Source organism: Lagopus leucura, unplaced genomic scaffold (assembly GCF_019238085.1).
Source record: "Lagopus leucura isolate 7727_CA_CO unplaced genomic scaffold, USGS_WTPT01 Super-Scaffold_810, whole genome shotgun sequence".
NCBI lineage: Eukaryota > Metazoa > Chordata > Aves > Galliformes > Phasianidae > Lagopus > Lagopus leucura.
Window position 1 is genome coordinate 5,244,633 of NW_024962261.1, and position 17,176 is coordinate 5,261,808.

Below are 17,176 nucleotides of genomic sequence, written 5' to 3' on the forward strand. Positions count from 1 at the left end.
CTTCTTGGCATGTCGATTAAATACATAAAATGAGCTTGGCAATCTCAAATCCTTTTACAATCCAGCACAGCTGGATCAGTTTGCCTAAGAAGAGAGACAAAAATCAGGAATAAGTTTATCTCCAGAAGTGCCTAACTAGTTCTGTTTGTGGTTTCATACTCACTCTTGATTTATTTGTTGCTCTGTAAGCATCACATTTCACATAATACTTTAAAGCTTATATTCTTCAAATAAGATTAATACAGAGCATCCTGATTTCCAATGAAAGATTTCATTTCTTCAATAGCAAGATCTATTTTTTTTTTCATTCCCTTTATTTTATGGGGACTTCATAAGCGTAAGAGCTGCAGAATCTGAAACATTTGGTAGGGCTGTACAAAATTACAGTTTAAGCAGTATACCTTACTCTAACTTCTTGTCTGAACTTTTGTTTTTACTGATATTTCTTTGCATATTATTTTATTTTCTGTCTGAAGATTAAAAAGGGCTGAAGGAGATTGCTTCATTTGAAAAGTTTCCTGCCTTCCTTTGGGAGAAAGAGCTGTTTTCTCCTGGATTTCTGTTGTTCCACCCCAGTCAGTCTTTCCTTGGACTGGCCTTTGAAGTTAAAAACCCCTCTTCTCCCACCCATCATATGTCTGATACACAGAAAGTGACAGACTTTGAACTTCAAAGGTTCGACCAAGCAAAGAGGAGAGGTTCAACTATTGAAAAAGACAGAGGGAGGGAAAAATAATAAAAAACCAAAAACCAAAAACAAAAACAAAAACTATGAAGAAGGGGAAAAAAAAAAAAAAAAAAAAAAAGGAAAACCAGCTGGAGCATATAAAAATCAGATATCTTGGTTTGCCCACGCTGTCTATGATATGCCCTTTGCAAAGAGCATTACTTCTTAATTAAAAGTTGGAATTTGTGAGGTGAGGTCCAGAAGTTCTCTCTCACTTGGACTGACTACTGTAATAGGAGTTAGGCACAATGGATCAGTTAAAAGAATGTGTGTGAAGTTAATTTAACATCTTAAATGGAGTGTGTTGTAGAGATGATGATATTTGAAGATAGTGAAGAAAATTATCAAATGCATTAACTAATTCATCAAATTTTCTCAGAATTAAGCATTTTAATACTTCCCAGTATTGAGGATAATAATGATTCTTTAATTTTGTTAAGAGAAGAGCAGGAAGAATGTATCTTCCTGATAAATGCTGGTTATTCTAAAATAAAATAGTTTTGTTTTTATTTTCTGTTTCTTTCCGCAGCAGGTATGTACATCTTTTTTCTGAAGTATCTCAGCCAAACAGCTTTGTATTACATAGATATAAGAGCTAACTGCAGTGTCTTTTATCCAAGTGAAAGTCACAGTAAGTAAAGTCCGTCACATCACATTCAAGGCTCCAACTTTCTTCCCCACTTCTATCCTTATTGTCGGTGCGGTGTTTTACTTCAATTCACTGTGCACCATAAGGGTAGGAAATGTCAATGTCCAGGTCTGTTAACAGAAAATATGGTTCTTTTTCTCTTTTGGGGTCCTCATCTCATCTCAGCAGAAATAGAAATAGGTATTGCAATTGCGCCAGCAGCCTTCCCATCACTAGAAAGTGTACTTTCGTGCAGCTATCTAGAGATTCCATAAGCAACACATTTCTTCTCAAGTTGTCTTACAACTGAGCTGGAGAACACCTTGTCCTTCTGCACTGGACACAACATGCTCTTGGTATTCCTTTAAACGTGGCTATCTTTATTCCATTCAAGAGATGGAAATTGTAATGGAAGAAGGACACTTCAATAAAAGAATTTTAGAAAATAATTGCAGTTTCAGTTAACTGAAGCACTAGAATGTATCTGAACAATATTTTTCCCCTGCAGTAGCACCATAGGAAAAAAGTTTGTACTGGAGAATGTGTTGTATAATACATATCTACAAAGGAATATTTCGTATTTCTGAATCGCATACAAGCTCAAATTTAACTGAGAGAAAAATCTGACCAGAATTTTTAGCTCAGTGCACAAGGGCTGTATGTTAGTGTGTTCAGATTATTTCAGCTTTCTCCGTGTGAATTTTATAGGTCATAATGACTTTAAACTGAATATATCACTAAAACAAATATTTTAAAATTCCTACCTGTAATTAACAACCTGGATAAAATGATTTAATTTTGATTTCTTGTCATAAAGGAATGGAAATTTCTGCAATTCAAAGCAGTCAGCACTGATATTGGGCGCATTAGAATATTTGAATGTTTAGATATATCTAGATAGCTCTTTAATAACCTGGCCCATAGATGCCTGGTCAGTGTGTACTGGTCAAAGACTATGGCAAAGCCCATGAAGTTCAGCAATGGTGTTCCAGCAGGGATGCTTGAGTTGAGTTTGTCACAGTACTTTTTTTCAGAAACATTCTCTGATATCTGTTTGTCTCAAAAAACTTTTTTTTTTTTTTTTTTTTTTTAACTAAATACACTTCAGGAAATATTTCTTCCTTGTGAGCACTGCAGCATGCACATTTGCAAATGATGTTTAAATCTGTGATGCTCATAGGTCAAACAAGTTTTTTTTTATACAATGTGTATCTCGCCTCTTTGTAAACATACTATTCATCCTTCTTTATTGTGGGCGATGATACTAATCATCTCCTAAAAGAAAAGCCTCTTTTTGGCTTCATGTTCAAGGAAGCACAGCTCTTCGCAAGTGTCACGGGGTTATCCCTAGACATGAAGTCTGTGACAGGGGGGCACAGGCCCGGGAAAAAGGAAAAAAAAAGAAAAAAGAAAAAAAGGAAGGAGTACTGAGGGTTTGCCATGCGACCGGCCAGCAGCAGGCCACGTGCCCTCAGGAAGAGGGGGAAGGCAGAGAGCCAGCAGATAGTTCTAACAAAGAGAAAACACAATGTCAACGATCAGAGGAGGAACGGTAATTTACTAGAGCAACCAAATCAAACAAAACGAGAGAGACAAGAGTATCCAAAATGCCAGTCAAACCACAGCAGTGCGAGGGAAGCACGTGCTTTTCTCTGCGGCGAGCTGAGACAGCGGAGCTGGATCAGCCGGGCCGGGAGGAAGAGGCCGGGGTCCTCTGGAGATGCCACCCCTCCCCTCCCATCGGGATGCTCGCAGTGTCCGTAAGGGGCAGTAAACGGGACCAGAACATCAGCTCTTTGACTGCCACTGGTCCACATGGTGTTCTGATGTGGAATACTGACAACAAAAAATCACCAAACCACAACAGCAAGGCATCATCCCTCTATGATATCCAGTGCCTCTCCATGTCCGTGTACAGGAGGTACAGGGGATGACCTGGGTGCTGCTCTTTCTCCTCCACTGGAAATTTAGAAATCCTGTACGCTGCCACCTAGCCTGTCCTTCATTCCTGTGACCAGGCCCATGTCTAGGAAACACACCCACTCTTTTAAAGTGCAGTCACAGTCATGCTTATTCAGACAAACAAAATATTCTATCTTATTTTTTCAGAAAGCATGTTTCTACCTATGCCTACACGTGACTACTTCTTAGATAGTAGCCACGAATTATACTTTGAACTCTCTTGATAAAAACACATATATTCCAATCCAAATACAAACGAAGAAAGAATGTAATTGTACACATGCTAAAATCTGCCCTGAAAAGAAATTCCAATCAATGACCTCACTATGGAGACATATGATAGAATATATCCACTTCACAACCAACATTTGGTTGTGGGTTTTTTGTTGTTGTTGTTAGTAGTACTTGTATTGGATAACGGATCTGTAGCTGTTAGCAACATGACATTTATGATATATATGACTGCAGTATGATGTGAGTGTTAGATATTACCTGGAATTTTGGCAGGATTCTAATTTTCTTCTCAAAAATCAAGTGGAATTCATAATATAGGAAAAAAAAAAAAGGGGGGGGGGAGGGAATTAATAAAAGTATAAATAAATCTAAGCACATCTATACTGTAACTTGTAATCATGTTTAAGCATATTGAGGGAAACAGTTATAAATTGCTCATAGATAAGGACAACAAATGTGAACTATTAGTCATGTTTAGCCTTAGAGGGAAGGATTCATGCCAATTGCTTTTGTTTCCTCTAACAGCCACAGGCTAAAAGACAATGCTTATATAAATGTATCTCTCATGCTGAAGCTTAGTAGTTGGCTTTCAGCCTAGGATAGAATGCAGATTTCTGGGAAGAGAAAGAGAAAAAGGGAAAATGGAAAAGAAATGAGGGAAGGGAAGGGAAGGGAAGGGAAGGGAAGGGAAGGGAAGGGAAGGGAAGGGAAGGGAAGGGAAGGGAGACATGTTTTAGAAAAAACTCAAAATGCCAAATAAATAAATAAATAAACAAATCCACGAAAACCAGTTTTGGAAAGGTTATTCATCTGAGAGCAGGACAAGGTTTATATATTACACTCTAGTAAAAATCTTAGAATGTGCAAATTTATCATTACAATTACAGCATATGGCTGACCCTTTCCTTGCTTTGTGTTTATGGAGAACAGAACCTTCAGAAGTCTTTTCCTGCCTCACCAGCTCCACCAGAGCTAAACAGCTTATTAAGGGACAGAGATTATTCTGCACATTATTTTCAGAACTCAGACCTGTACTGACATAGTTTGACAAGCATTGGAAGCTGTTTCTTCTTTTGATTGAATATATTTTCTTTGCTATATGAGGAAGGAATTTGCTTTCAGCAGTCTTTTATTGTTGCAAAAGTTGAAATATTAGGACACAGTTTTTAGAATTGAGAAGATTAAGCCTTTCTTTAACTTGTCTAACAGTTTAAGCCTGGCAGGGATTTTATGCAGAAAGTAAGACAAGTATGCCTTGTTAAAAGCAGGAATCAAAATCCTAGTTACCTTTAAAAATCTATACTAGTATATCTCTCAACTCAAGACAGCCCTTCAGGAGTTCCTTTGGGTCAGCAGTCTCTTGTTACCACTCCAGCCCAGGAGCGTTATGGAGAAAATATTGCTCAGGGTAGGTACAAGACTACAAGACTAAGGCAACCACATCCTCCACAGCAGACATCTGCAGCCATCATGGGGTTGACGGCAAACATGAGATGTTTTCAGGGCAGACTTGCGTAGCTTCCTAAAGAATGTGTCCTGCCTGATAAAGGTGTAGCGCAAAGATAGCCAGTTCTTCAGTGAGAAACAAAGAGCATTCTTCGGTTCCTTAGTGGGAGGTGGACAACTATCACAGAGCTGACAAAAGGAACTGTAGTTATTACCTTGATTTTTTAAAAACAGCTTAAGAACCACCTATTGCTAATTGGCTAACAAAATCTATTTCCCAGATCTGCTACAGATTTTGTTTGATCTCCACTATCTTAAGGTTAAACATTTGGACTGTTCAATTTTCAGATATTTTAGTTTACTCCCCTCGGTTACAGTTATTAATGCAGGGGATGTGTTGAGTTAAATTGGTACAGCAAGAAGCGTGAATTTTACGATGTATTTTAAACTCCATGTTCATGAATTGTTTTCTTCTGAGTGGGTGAATAATGCTATAAAAAGATACATTATGTTTCAAGGTCTGTCTCAGCTTGAAAAAAATATGTATTTATTGAATACAAACATTGAACAAAAATGTCTTGAAGAGATGAAATAGGGATAATATCACAGTAAAAAGATATTTCTCTAGAGGACAATGTTGAACACTGTTGAAATAATTTGTTCATGGGCAACAAAACCAGTGAAGATTTGTTTCATGTAAACTTATACTCTCTGTCACCACATGTTAGTATCAGTTCTACTGTCTTCAGTTTGACAGCTCTGTTGCGCAAAGGATGGCCAGTCTGGAGTGAAGTGATTGCCGGCTGGGCAACTGGCCCATACAGGTGAAAAAACAGGGCAACTGCTGTTGATAGGATGGATGTCAAATGGCTAAACCCTGACAAATATCTCGAGGCTGGCTTTGAGCACAGCTGAGTATGTTTTAACTGCAATGTGTGACTTGCTATTTCAGAGATACAGTGCTTAGTACAGTCTTTAAATCCTTTCCTCCACTGGAGTCCTTTCTATGTGGCTCTGACGACTGGATACAATTATGTAATACTAGTAATACAACTAAATACATTCGTGCTGGACAGCAAATGCTTTCCCAAATCAAGGTATCAGAAACCACTTAATTTAAATGAAACACTATTAGTCCCTTATGAATAGGATCTATGCAACAATGTGGGGTATCCAAAAGAATCTATGTGAGGTCTCCCAACTGAGGAGACAAAATGCATGTTGCACCATGGACCATAAATGTGAATAGGTGGAGGCTCAGTCATAACTGCATCTCCATGCATACAGTAATTGGCAGGTGGAAAAAATTCCATTGGGAATCAACAAAGGATTTTCTAATCTTTTGATGTCATCAGTCTTTGATTGAGATGAACTGCTACGTTCAGAGGTTCAGTGTCCCCCTCCAGCATCTCCTATAATATCAATTTCTATATCCATTAAGTCTCTCTTTTGTACTAATGGGAGCTACTTTCTATGTCCATTTCAGAGGCTGGATCAAATAAACCCATTACCCAATGATGTTAAGTAAAAATTTGGATATACACTGACTTTTTTTTTTTTTTCTGGTTTAGGTATGTTGAAGAACTAAATGCTTAAGCAGAAAGATAGTCATAATAAAATGCAGAAAAACACAGGTGCAAAAGTAATTGCAAACACTTTGCCAGAATGAGATGTTACACAAAACAGAAATCTGTAGGGGACATTTGTATTTCCAACAGAGAAGTAATGGAACAGAATTTCTGGAAATAAATAAATGAATAAATATTGTATTTCCTGTTTTAGATGCATGTGGTAAGTTTATATTGGCAAACAAAATTGTGTAAAAATTAGCTCCATGGAGTTGCAAAAGAGCATTTTCTGTTCTAAGCTATAAGTTAAATGAAAGTTTATGTGTTTTAGTCCGTATCAAGAAGCTTGAATCTCCTTAATAATTTTAAGAGACATGCTCTAGCATTTTCAGGTTAGTAATTTTCATCTGTGTCACAGTCATCCTGACCTGATATTGTATGTATAGTATAACTGTAAATATGTTTGTTGCATTTATTCCAATTTACCTGAACATCATCATGAAAAAAGTATATAGTGAGGCATAAATCATATTCTGTTATAACAGTAATTTTACTCTGTAATCTCTACAAACCCTTGAAAACTTGTAACATTCAAAATTCAATCAGTTCTCATTTTGCAAAGCAAAATTCTCAAAATAAAAAGTGAAAATACAATATAAAAAGCATTGTTCAAAAAATATCCTGTATTTTAAAATGTCAGCTGTTGTTAAGGCAACACTTGAATTCATTTTGTAGTCATAAATCATAAGAAGATTGTTATTTTTTTTTTTTTTAATGGGCAGACATGAAACTTGGCTTGCATTAGGAAGAGAGAACAAATTGCAACTACCCCATCCTCCATAGGAAGACTCATTTCAACTTCTGCTGCATGACTTGGCTTTCACTTATCAGCCCTGCAGACTGTGTTCATAGCTGCAAACCAAAAAACATCTGGAAAGGCTCCTAGGCACTGAATCACGAGAACCTATACTGCTAAAAAGTAAAAGCAGTAACTAGTCTATTTTTACTCTCCTGAAAAATAATTAGCTACCATTTTGCAGTTAAAATGGGCAAGGAGGCAGCTTCTAAGCAGTCTCTATATTTGGAAGGCTCAGATAGATAGTTTAACAATATGGGTTTGGAGTTTTCCTTGTCCATTGGCTTCAGTGCTAGAGACTGGTGTCAGTTGTTTCTAATCTGCAAGTATAAATAAAGCTCTAGAATTCAAAATATGACCCTTCTGTAACAGAGTAGTTTGAGAGAGTAACTTCAGTAGGATTGCTTTCTTTCTGCTTGTGTCACAGAAGGCTTGTGTGGAAGGGAATTCTGGTGCTTCTGCTTACAATTTTATTTCCAGTCTTACACTTTTCTCCTGGTAAACAATCAACAAGAATTTAAAAATAAATATTTTTTTCAATGGAATATATATCTATATTATATATAAATATCAAATATCAAGTATAATATATAAATTATATATACATATATATATATACGTATATATACATATATATGTATATATACGTATATATATATATTCCTGTAAGACTTTGTGATAAAATTAGATTTTGATAAAATTGAAGTGTCTGAGGTATAAATAACATTTTTTTACGTGGGTACTGGGAGCAGAAATGGAAGTTTCTTCACCCAATTTCACTTAAGTGAAGTATTTTCACTCAAAGGCACCTCAGTTACAAAATTCAAATAATTAAAAAAACTCATAAATTTTAGCTGTTCAAATCATATTGTTATATTTGTAAAATGCATCTAAATTTTTCTTGACATTCATAAATATTTTACACTATCCTCCAAAGAGACTGGGTAATATACAAGCTGTTAAGGTTTTAATAAAGTTGTGTGCTGAATGAGAGAAAAACAGTCTGTAGAAACGTGCTATTGAACATATGGGATATCAGAAATGCCTGTCTCTTACAGTGACCCCTTGTCAAGATACCTAAGGCTATCTGCTCCATGAGATCAATGATGGAGTGAGATCAACAGTAAACATCTATCCTGTTGTATTTGACTACACAGCAAATCATCCAGTCCACAGTTTGCAGCTGTAACTTCCGGGAAGAATGGAACTGCAATTAGCCAATTAACTGTTCCTCTAAAGGCCCTTCACAAGGTCATCTCCCCATGAATACTGCACTAAAATCCCAGTCTTTATGATCTTCTTTCTTGAGACACAAGTGCCAGAAACTGGTGTCATTCCCAGTGTTAGGTTAGTAGGTCTGGCTGAGATCAAACAGCCACTTTGAATCCTTCCAGAGCCAGTGAGTAGGATACATAAGGACAAGCAAGTTTTTCTAAAGTCAAGCCCTAAGATATAGAACATACAAATATGGTTGTGACTTCCTAACTATTCATCCATTCTGAATCCAGGTAGACTTAAAGTGCATCATACCAGAGAACTCATCAGTGCTCAGGGAATGCTTGTAATGATCAGTCTCTGATCTGTCCTCTCCTACATGGTCTCTTTATAGCCAGGCAGGACCGTCACTGTACACACTTTCCAGCAGTTGACCTGCCAAAAACCAGGTCAAGTCAGTCCATGTGCATCTCCCTTAGCAACAGAACAGTATTTTTTAAGTCAGAGGATTTCTGTATATTGGTTTAACACTGAAGATTTTTATTAAAACTCTCTTTTTATTTGTTTTTCAGTTTATGTTGGATTTAGACTTCAGAGTCACTACAGTTGTACACCGGGCAGCTGATAGCAGTGTAGTATACTTTGAATATTCTGTTGTAAAATAGGAGTTCTGTGAAGCAGCAAACACTACTTCAAGACATGAAAAAGAAACAACACCATTTTCAAAACTGCTTATCTACGATGGTAAGTCACGGAGAATCAAGATGAAAAGAGGCCAGTAGAAAATTCTTCAGCCCTACAAATATTAGTGTAATCTGTTATATAGTCTGTGAATCTGATGAAAGTTTCATCTTCAAGGATGGATGAAATGACACATATTTTCCATTTTTCTGGCATTTCCTTTTTCTCTGTGACTTTTTGAAACAACTGTCAAACTGTCAAAGTTCAGATGACTAATATCTAATTTCCTTGGCCCTCTGAGGTTCATTTAATTCAAATTCACTAATCTGTAGAAATTATTTTTTGCATATCTTCCATATCTTTTTTCTTTTTATTTTTTTTTCTCTTTGTCTTATATTAGTATTTTCTTTGCCACAAATGTTAATGTGCTTTTTCAGGTCATCTTTCATCCAATGAATACAAAAATCCTCTGACTTAAAAATTACTGTTCTGTTGCTGAGGGAGATGCACATAGACTGACTTGACCTGGTTTCTGGCAGGTCAGTTGCTTGCTTGCTGAACCTCATGAGTTTCTCATGGGCCCACTTCTCTAGCCTGTCCAGGTCTCTCTGGATCTCCCTTCCCTCCAGTGTATCGACTGCACTACTAAGCTTGGTGTCATTTTCAAACTTGCTAAACATGCACTTGATTCCACCATCTGTATCTCTTACAAAGATGTTGAAGATTACTGGTCTGACCTTTGGGGGACATCGCTTGTGACCAGCCCCCACCCAGACATAGAAGTGTTGATCACAACTCTTTGGCTGTGACCAACCCACAAGTTCTTAATTCACTGAACTGTCCATCTTTCAAAACCATACCTCTCCGCTTTAGAGACAAGGATGTGGTGAGGGACCGTGTCAAAGGCTTTGCAGAAGTCCAGGAAGATGACATCTGTCACCCTTCCCCCATGCTTCCACTTCATCATAGAAGGCCATTAGATTGGTCAGGCATGATCTGCCCTTGGTGAAGCCATGCTGGCTGTCTTGGATCACTTCTTTATCTCATATGTGCCTTAACATGGTAACCAGGAGGATCTGCTCCATGATCTTCCCAGGTCTGCAGTTCCCTGGGTCATCTTTCTTATCTTCTTACATTGGGAATCATGTTTTTCCCTTTTTCCAGTCACCAGGGATTTCACCTGATAGCCATGATTTTTCAAATACTCACATCGGGCATCTCTCTCAGAACCCTAGGATGTTTATCATCCAGGCCCATGGACTTAATACACATTCAGTTTCATGAGGAGGTCTCAGACTTTTACCACTGTTAATGTGGAAAGGAATCCACTCCTTTCACCCACATCCAAAGGTTCAGGGTCTTGGCAGACATGGGAAAGAGCCCAACCACCAGTGAAGACTGAGGCAAAGCACTTACTGAGACTTCAGCTTTTTCCATGTCTGAGGAAGTCACTTCTCCATCCTCATTTATCAGAGACTGAACACTCTCCTTGGTCTGTTGCCTCCTCCCTATGTGCCTGTAGATCCCCTTCTTGTTATTTTTCACATCCTCTGTCGAATTCAGCTTCACCAATGCCTTGGCATTCCTAATCTTATCACTACACATGCAGACAACATCCCTATATTCTTCCCAGGCTACACAACCCTGCTTCAACTTTCTGTACATTTCTCTCTTTTCCATCAGTTTTAGCTGCAGGTCCTTCCTCAGCCAGAGCAAATGCCCCACATCTGATGCTTAGTTTATCCCTCCTGAAGAGCCTGTAGCCCTCAATCACAGTATGCCAGCCGTGAGATTCATCCCACCACGTTTCCCTGATAGCAGCAACCAGATTGTTATTTTCCAAGCACATCATGGCTTCCAACTCCTCCTGCCTATTTCCCATGCTGCGTGCATTAGTGGAAAGCGCTTCAGCTGGGCTTTCTGGCACATGACTTTTCTTGATGGGCCCTCCCTCAAACCTCCAAAAGAAACTTGAAGTTTTCCCCCACTGCTTCCTAGAGGGACATGAGAAGATTATGGACATCGGCAAAATTACCTCCTCTGTGAAGTTCCCAGAAGATTCTATGAGACAGTCTGGAGGTTTTTCCCCTCAATTTCCTGGTGTGACAGCAACCCTAGGCCTTTCCCTTTTCTGTTGCACTTGGCTCTCTTCCCCGCTCAAATCTAGTATAAAACCCCAGACTACTTGCTCTACCCTAACGAGCATCATTGCATCCCCTTTCCGCTTCCTACCTAGTTTAAAGCTCTCTCAATGAGCCCCGCTATCTCTTGGGCTAGGATCCATTTCTCTCTTAGAGACAAGTGCCACCAGCCTGCAGCCATTAGGCTGGGTGCCAAGCAAATGGCCCCGTGGTCGAAAAGCCCAAAGTTCCTGTGACGGCACCAGCCTCTCAGCCACTTGTCCATTACCTGGGTTTTGCTATCCCACTCCATGTGCCTCATCACCACAGAAGGGATAGAAGAAAATATCCCTTAGCTCCCACTCCCTCAACCATCTGCCCTAAAGCCCTCAAGTCTTTTTTGATAGTTTGCATAGTCTTTGATAGGCTTCTCTGAGCTACTTCATTGCTGCCTGCCTGAACTATCAGTAATAGGTAGTAATCAGAAGGATAAACTCAAGGAGTTTTCTAGCTGTTTCCTGGACCTGGGCCTCAGGGAGGCAGCACACCTCTCTGTGAGTTGGGTCCGGTCTGCATATGGAGCCCTCCGTTCCCATGAGGAGGGAATCACCACCACCGATAGCCCTTCTGGCTGTCTTAGCAGAGGCAGTCTGGAGACTCAGAGCAGACCACCTCGCCCTTGGCACTGCTTTAGGCAAAGCTTCCTGGGCATCCTCACTCACCTCCTCTTCAATTTACGGTGCCTCTTATCTGACACTTAGGGACTTAGGAAGTGAAGTTGCTGGGGAAGGCATTTGTCCACAATGCCAGAGCCTCCAAGTTGGATGGGGCACTGGGCAGCCTCAGCTGGATTGTGGAAAGCAAAGCATTACAAGGGGCTTTAACTAAATGATCTTCAAAGTCCCTGCCAATCCAACCAATTCTATGGGTCTATGATTATACCAGCTGACATCCAGTCTCCCATCATTACATATACTGCATCAATTCATGTTTATCTCTTTGGGCGATGTCTTCATTACCCGGGGCTCCAGCAACTTTTGAGGAACAGCCTTACGCAGAAGAATAATTTTATAACTTGAAAAATCAATGATTCTCAACTATTTTCTAGAAAAATTCCAAAGACTAAACTGAGAACTCATAATGTCATAATTACATCTAGTGCTACACAATAAAATTCCACAGATTATCACTAACTTCCGCTATTTGAGATGTGTTCTTTATACTGAGAACAATTAAATGGCACTAATTACAGGAGAAAATCAGGTAAACAACAAGAAAGCCCTACAAAACTATATATATACCAAAACATTCAACTATAAAGATCTTCTCCCTTTGGAACTGAGTTGAGATTTTTGATTCTTATTTCATGAAATATGAAATGATTAAAAAAAATAAAGACAAGAATTCATGCTTGAGTTTAACATTTGATCAGATTATGAAGTTTACATAATAATTCACTAGCAACCCCTCTGTAGACTATTGTAATAAAATTCTAAGAGAAGGTTTCAGAATATGAATGTCAAGTAAATATTCCTGAATTCCATGATGTCTGTTTTTAATTAAAAAAAAAAAAGAGAAATACTAAATTACATAGAGATTACATAGGGGTGCTGACATTACAATAACAGAATGCTTATAAGCCTCATGTCAATAGAAATCTTTGATAAATAATAAATAATGAAAAATAATCTCTGATAAAAAGAGTCTATTACATTTTTCTTGTGTGACAACAAAATCTGCAGATCTACATGAAGCCTTACATATAACACTGAAGTATAGGTTAAATAATTCTGTTTCATAAAATAGAATTTAGGTTGTAGAGATTTTATGGAGTTCTGTGCACCTGACACAGACCTAAATATATCAAAAGCTATTCATGAGAAATAACCACAAAATTTCCACTGCACAATTTTGAGTACTAGTATTTGGCTTTCTGTCTTTATATTTAGATGTGTAGAATAAGAACCTAAAGTATTATTCTTCAGTGTTCACCAGATTTAGAAAAATCAGTTATCTCATGTAGATGCTAGAATCTGCTACAAACTAGAAGAAAATCTTAGTTTCAAATCACTGCTTTTAGACTGAGCGTGGAAAAGGTCTGACACGATAGCTTCTACTCCTGTGTATTGTACTTGTTAGTGGAAACAGGTTACATTTTCGAAAAAAAATTAATACCTGGAATACACCAGTAACACCTCTTCCATCTCTTCCTGAACAAGTAAAAAAGGTCAGGCTGTGCTGTTTCCTGTGTGGTTCCATTATAGCAGATAACTTTTGCATCTAGTGGCTATGATTATGTCAGCATGAGGCAGTAATAACCTACATTTGCACTTTCAAATGGTAGCATTTTGCTATATTTCCTATTCAGACACAAAATTATAAGCCTTTGATTATTGCCAGACTTCGCAATAATAGGATTTTGTAGTTATTCTCAGTTCCAAGAATATTGTAACATAGAATGGATAGTGTCTATTTCATGAGCCTTAGAGAGTCTGTTCTTATACAACATTTTGTTAGTAAATAAAGACAGAAAGGGAAAGTATCAGACAAAGGGCTTGACAGTTGAGTTCTTCTACAACAGATCAGGTAGGCAGAGAAACACAAGGAAAAAAAATCCTTAACAATTTGTTTCAGTCTTACTCAGCAAAAATTGTCTCAATGGATAAGAAAAAAAGTCCTCAAGGTCATGTAATTTGTGGTATTATCACACTAGAATTACTGCTAACTTTGATGTGACTATACAGCAAGCAACCAACCAAACACAAATTTGGTCTCAAATTTCCTTTCCTCTTGGCTGCATTTCTTGGTTCAGATCTGAGTCCTTTCTGTATTTCTCCAGTCCAAGTGTCTAAAAGTTTGTTACTTTAGCTTTCTTGTTACTTTAGCTTTCAAACAAGAGATTATCTTCCACATGCAGTATGTAAATGGAAAGTGATGTCTTTTAAAGGTTCCTTCTCTTCAGTTTCTGAAGTTCAGTCTGAATTATTGATGTTCATATTGATGATATCAATGTCCCTAAGCTGCTTCTGCAGAACATTATAATGATACTTTGTCATTAACTCTGTTTCATTTTTTTTTTTTTTTCTTAACTTCATGAGAATCTTAAGGTCAGGTACTTAAGACAAACAGCATGTCCTGAATGAAGCTTTCTTTCACTTCCTTTTTATTAGGTAGACTCTTTTTTCTGCTCTGTGGATTGATAGCATAGTGGATCTTGAAGTGGTTTAGTATCCTACTTTGTGAGTGACCAGTCCTCAACTAAATGCTGTAGAATAAATTAATAAATTTATTATTAGTAAATAAATTAAATTACTCCTAACCTTTCACCATTACAAGTTGAGTGTATTGTACACCAACCATACTTTTTCAAGACAGACACTTCCAGACAAACTGACAAGATGCAAGACAGGATGGATGGTCTGTGAAATGAGCAGAAAATTGACTGCACTCAGACAGTGGTGTTCATTGTTGTCTTTCTGTTTGGAGGCTGGCAGCCTGTCACACGTAGGGTGTTCCAAGTATCAGTACAGGGCATCATGTCATTCAGCATCATCATAAGTGACCGGATTCACAGAATCACAAGGTTGGAAACGACCTGCAAGATCATCTAGTCCAACCGCCCTCCCATTCCTATTAGTACCAGAAGCTACTAAACCATACCTCGTAGCTCCTCATCCAGGTGCCTCTTAAACACTGCCAGGGATGGCGACTCCACCACCTCCCTGGGCAGCCATTCCAGTGCCTGACCACCCTTTGAGAGAAAAAGTTTCTCCTAATGTCCAACCTAAACCTCCTCTAGTATAACTTCTGGCCATTTCCTCGGGTCCTACTATTTGCCTGGGAGAAGAGGCCAAACCCTTTTGCACCACAACCTCCCTTCAGGAAGTTGTACAGTGCAATGAGGTCTCCCCTGAGCCTCCTCTTCTGCAGACTGAACAATCCCAGCTCCCTCAGCCGCTCCTCATAAGACTTGTGCTCCAGACCCCTCACCTTTTCCAAGTTTCGTTGCCCTTCTCTGGACACGTTCTAGGGCCTCAATGTCTTTCTTGTAGTGAGAGGCCCAAAACTGAACACAGTACTCGAGGTGCGGCCTCACCAGTGCTGAGTACAGGGGGATGATCACCTCCCTGCTCCTGCTGGCCACACTATTTCTAATGCAGGCCAGGATGCCGTTGGGCTTCTCAGCCAACTGGGCACACTGTCGGCTCATGTTCAGCCGAGTATCAACCAACACCCCCAGGTCCCTTTCCTCTTCACACTCATCCAGCCACTCATCCCCAAGCCTGTAACACTGCATGGGGTTACTGTGGCCAGAATGCAGAACCCAACACTTGGCCTTGTTGAACCTCATCCCATTCACCTCAGCCCAGTGATCCAGCTTATCTAGATCCCTCTGCAGGGCCTACCTGCCCTCAGGCAGATTGACACCACCTCCCAGCTTGGTGTCATCTGCAAACTTACTCAGGGTGCACTCAATCCCTTCATCTAAGTCGCCAATGAAGATATTAAACAGGATGGGCCCCAGCACCGACCCCTGGGGGACACCACTTGAAACAGGTCTCCTGCTAGACTTCACTCCATTGACCACCACCCGTTGAGCACGGCCCTCCAGCCAGTTCCTTATCCAACGGAGGGTAAAACTGTCCAAGCCACGGGCAGCCAGTTTCCGCAGAAGGATACTGTAAGAGACCATGTCAAAGGCTTTGCTGAAGTCTAGGTAGACTACATCAACTGCCTTTCCCTCATCTACCAGTCTGGTCACCCAGTCGTAGAAGGAGATGAGGTTGGTCAAATACGACCTGCCTTTCATGAACCCATGCTGGCCAGGCCTGATCCCATGGACGTCGCGCACGAGCCATGTGATCTCTCCCAGGAGGATTTGTTCCATGACCTTCCCTGGCACTGATGTCAGGCTGACAGGCCTGTAGTTCCCCGGATCCTCCTTACGGCCCTTCTTGTAGGTGGGAGTCACATCAGCAAGCCTCCAATCCTCTGGAACCTCTCCTGTCAACCAGGAGCACTGGTAGATAGCCGAGAGCAGCTTAGCAATCCCCCCTGCCAATTCCCTCAGCACCCTAGGATGAAGCCCATCCAGTCCCGTGGACTTGTGACTGTCCAGATGGAGGAGGAGCTCCCTAACGGCCTCCATCTCAATCTCCGGGGAGACATTCTGCGTGTCAGCCCAGATATCCAGATCAGGGCACAAAGTGCCCTGAAGATAGCTGGTCTGACTATTAAAGGCAGATGTAAAGAAGGCGCTGAGGACCTCAGCCTTCTCCTTGTCATCTGTGGTCACATTCCCCACCGCATTAATTAAAGGACAGAGATTATCCTTGGTTTTTCTCTTGCCATTGATATATTTGTAAAAGGATTTCTTATTCTCCTTCACTGCAGTGGCCAATCTAAGCTCAAGATGGGCTTTCACCTTCCGGACTTCCTCCCTGCATACCTTAGCAACTTCCTTGTAATCTCCCCTAGTAGCCTGTCCCTTCTTCCACAGGACATAGACTCTCTTTTTCTTCCTGAGTCTTGACAGTAATTCCCGGCTCATCCACACCGGTCTTCTCCCCCTACGGCTCGCCTTATGGTATTCAGGGACAGCCTGTTTTTGCGCCTTTAAGATTTCCACCTTGAGGAGTGTCCAGGCTTCCTGGACCCCTTTACCCTTAAAGAGTGACTCCCAAGGGACCTGTGCTACAAGCGTCCTGAGCAGGTCAAAGTCCGCCCTCTGGAAGTTCA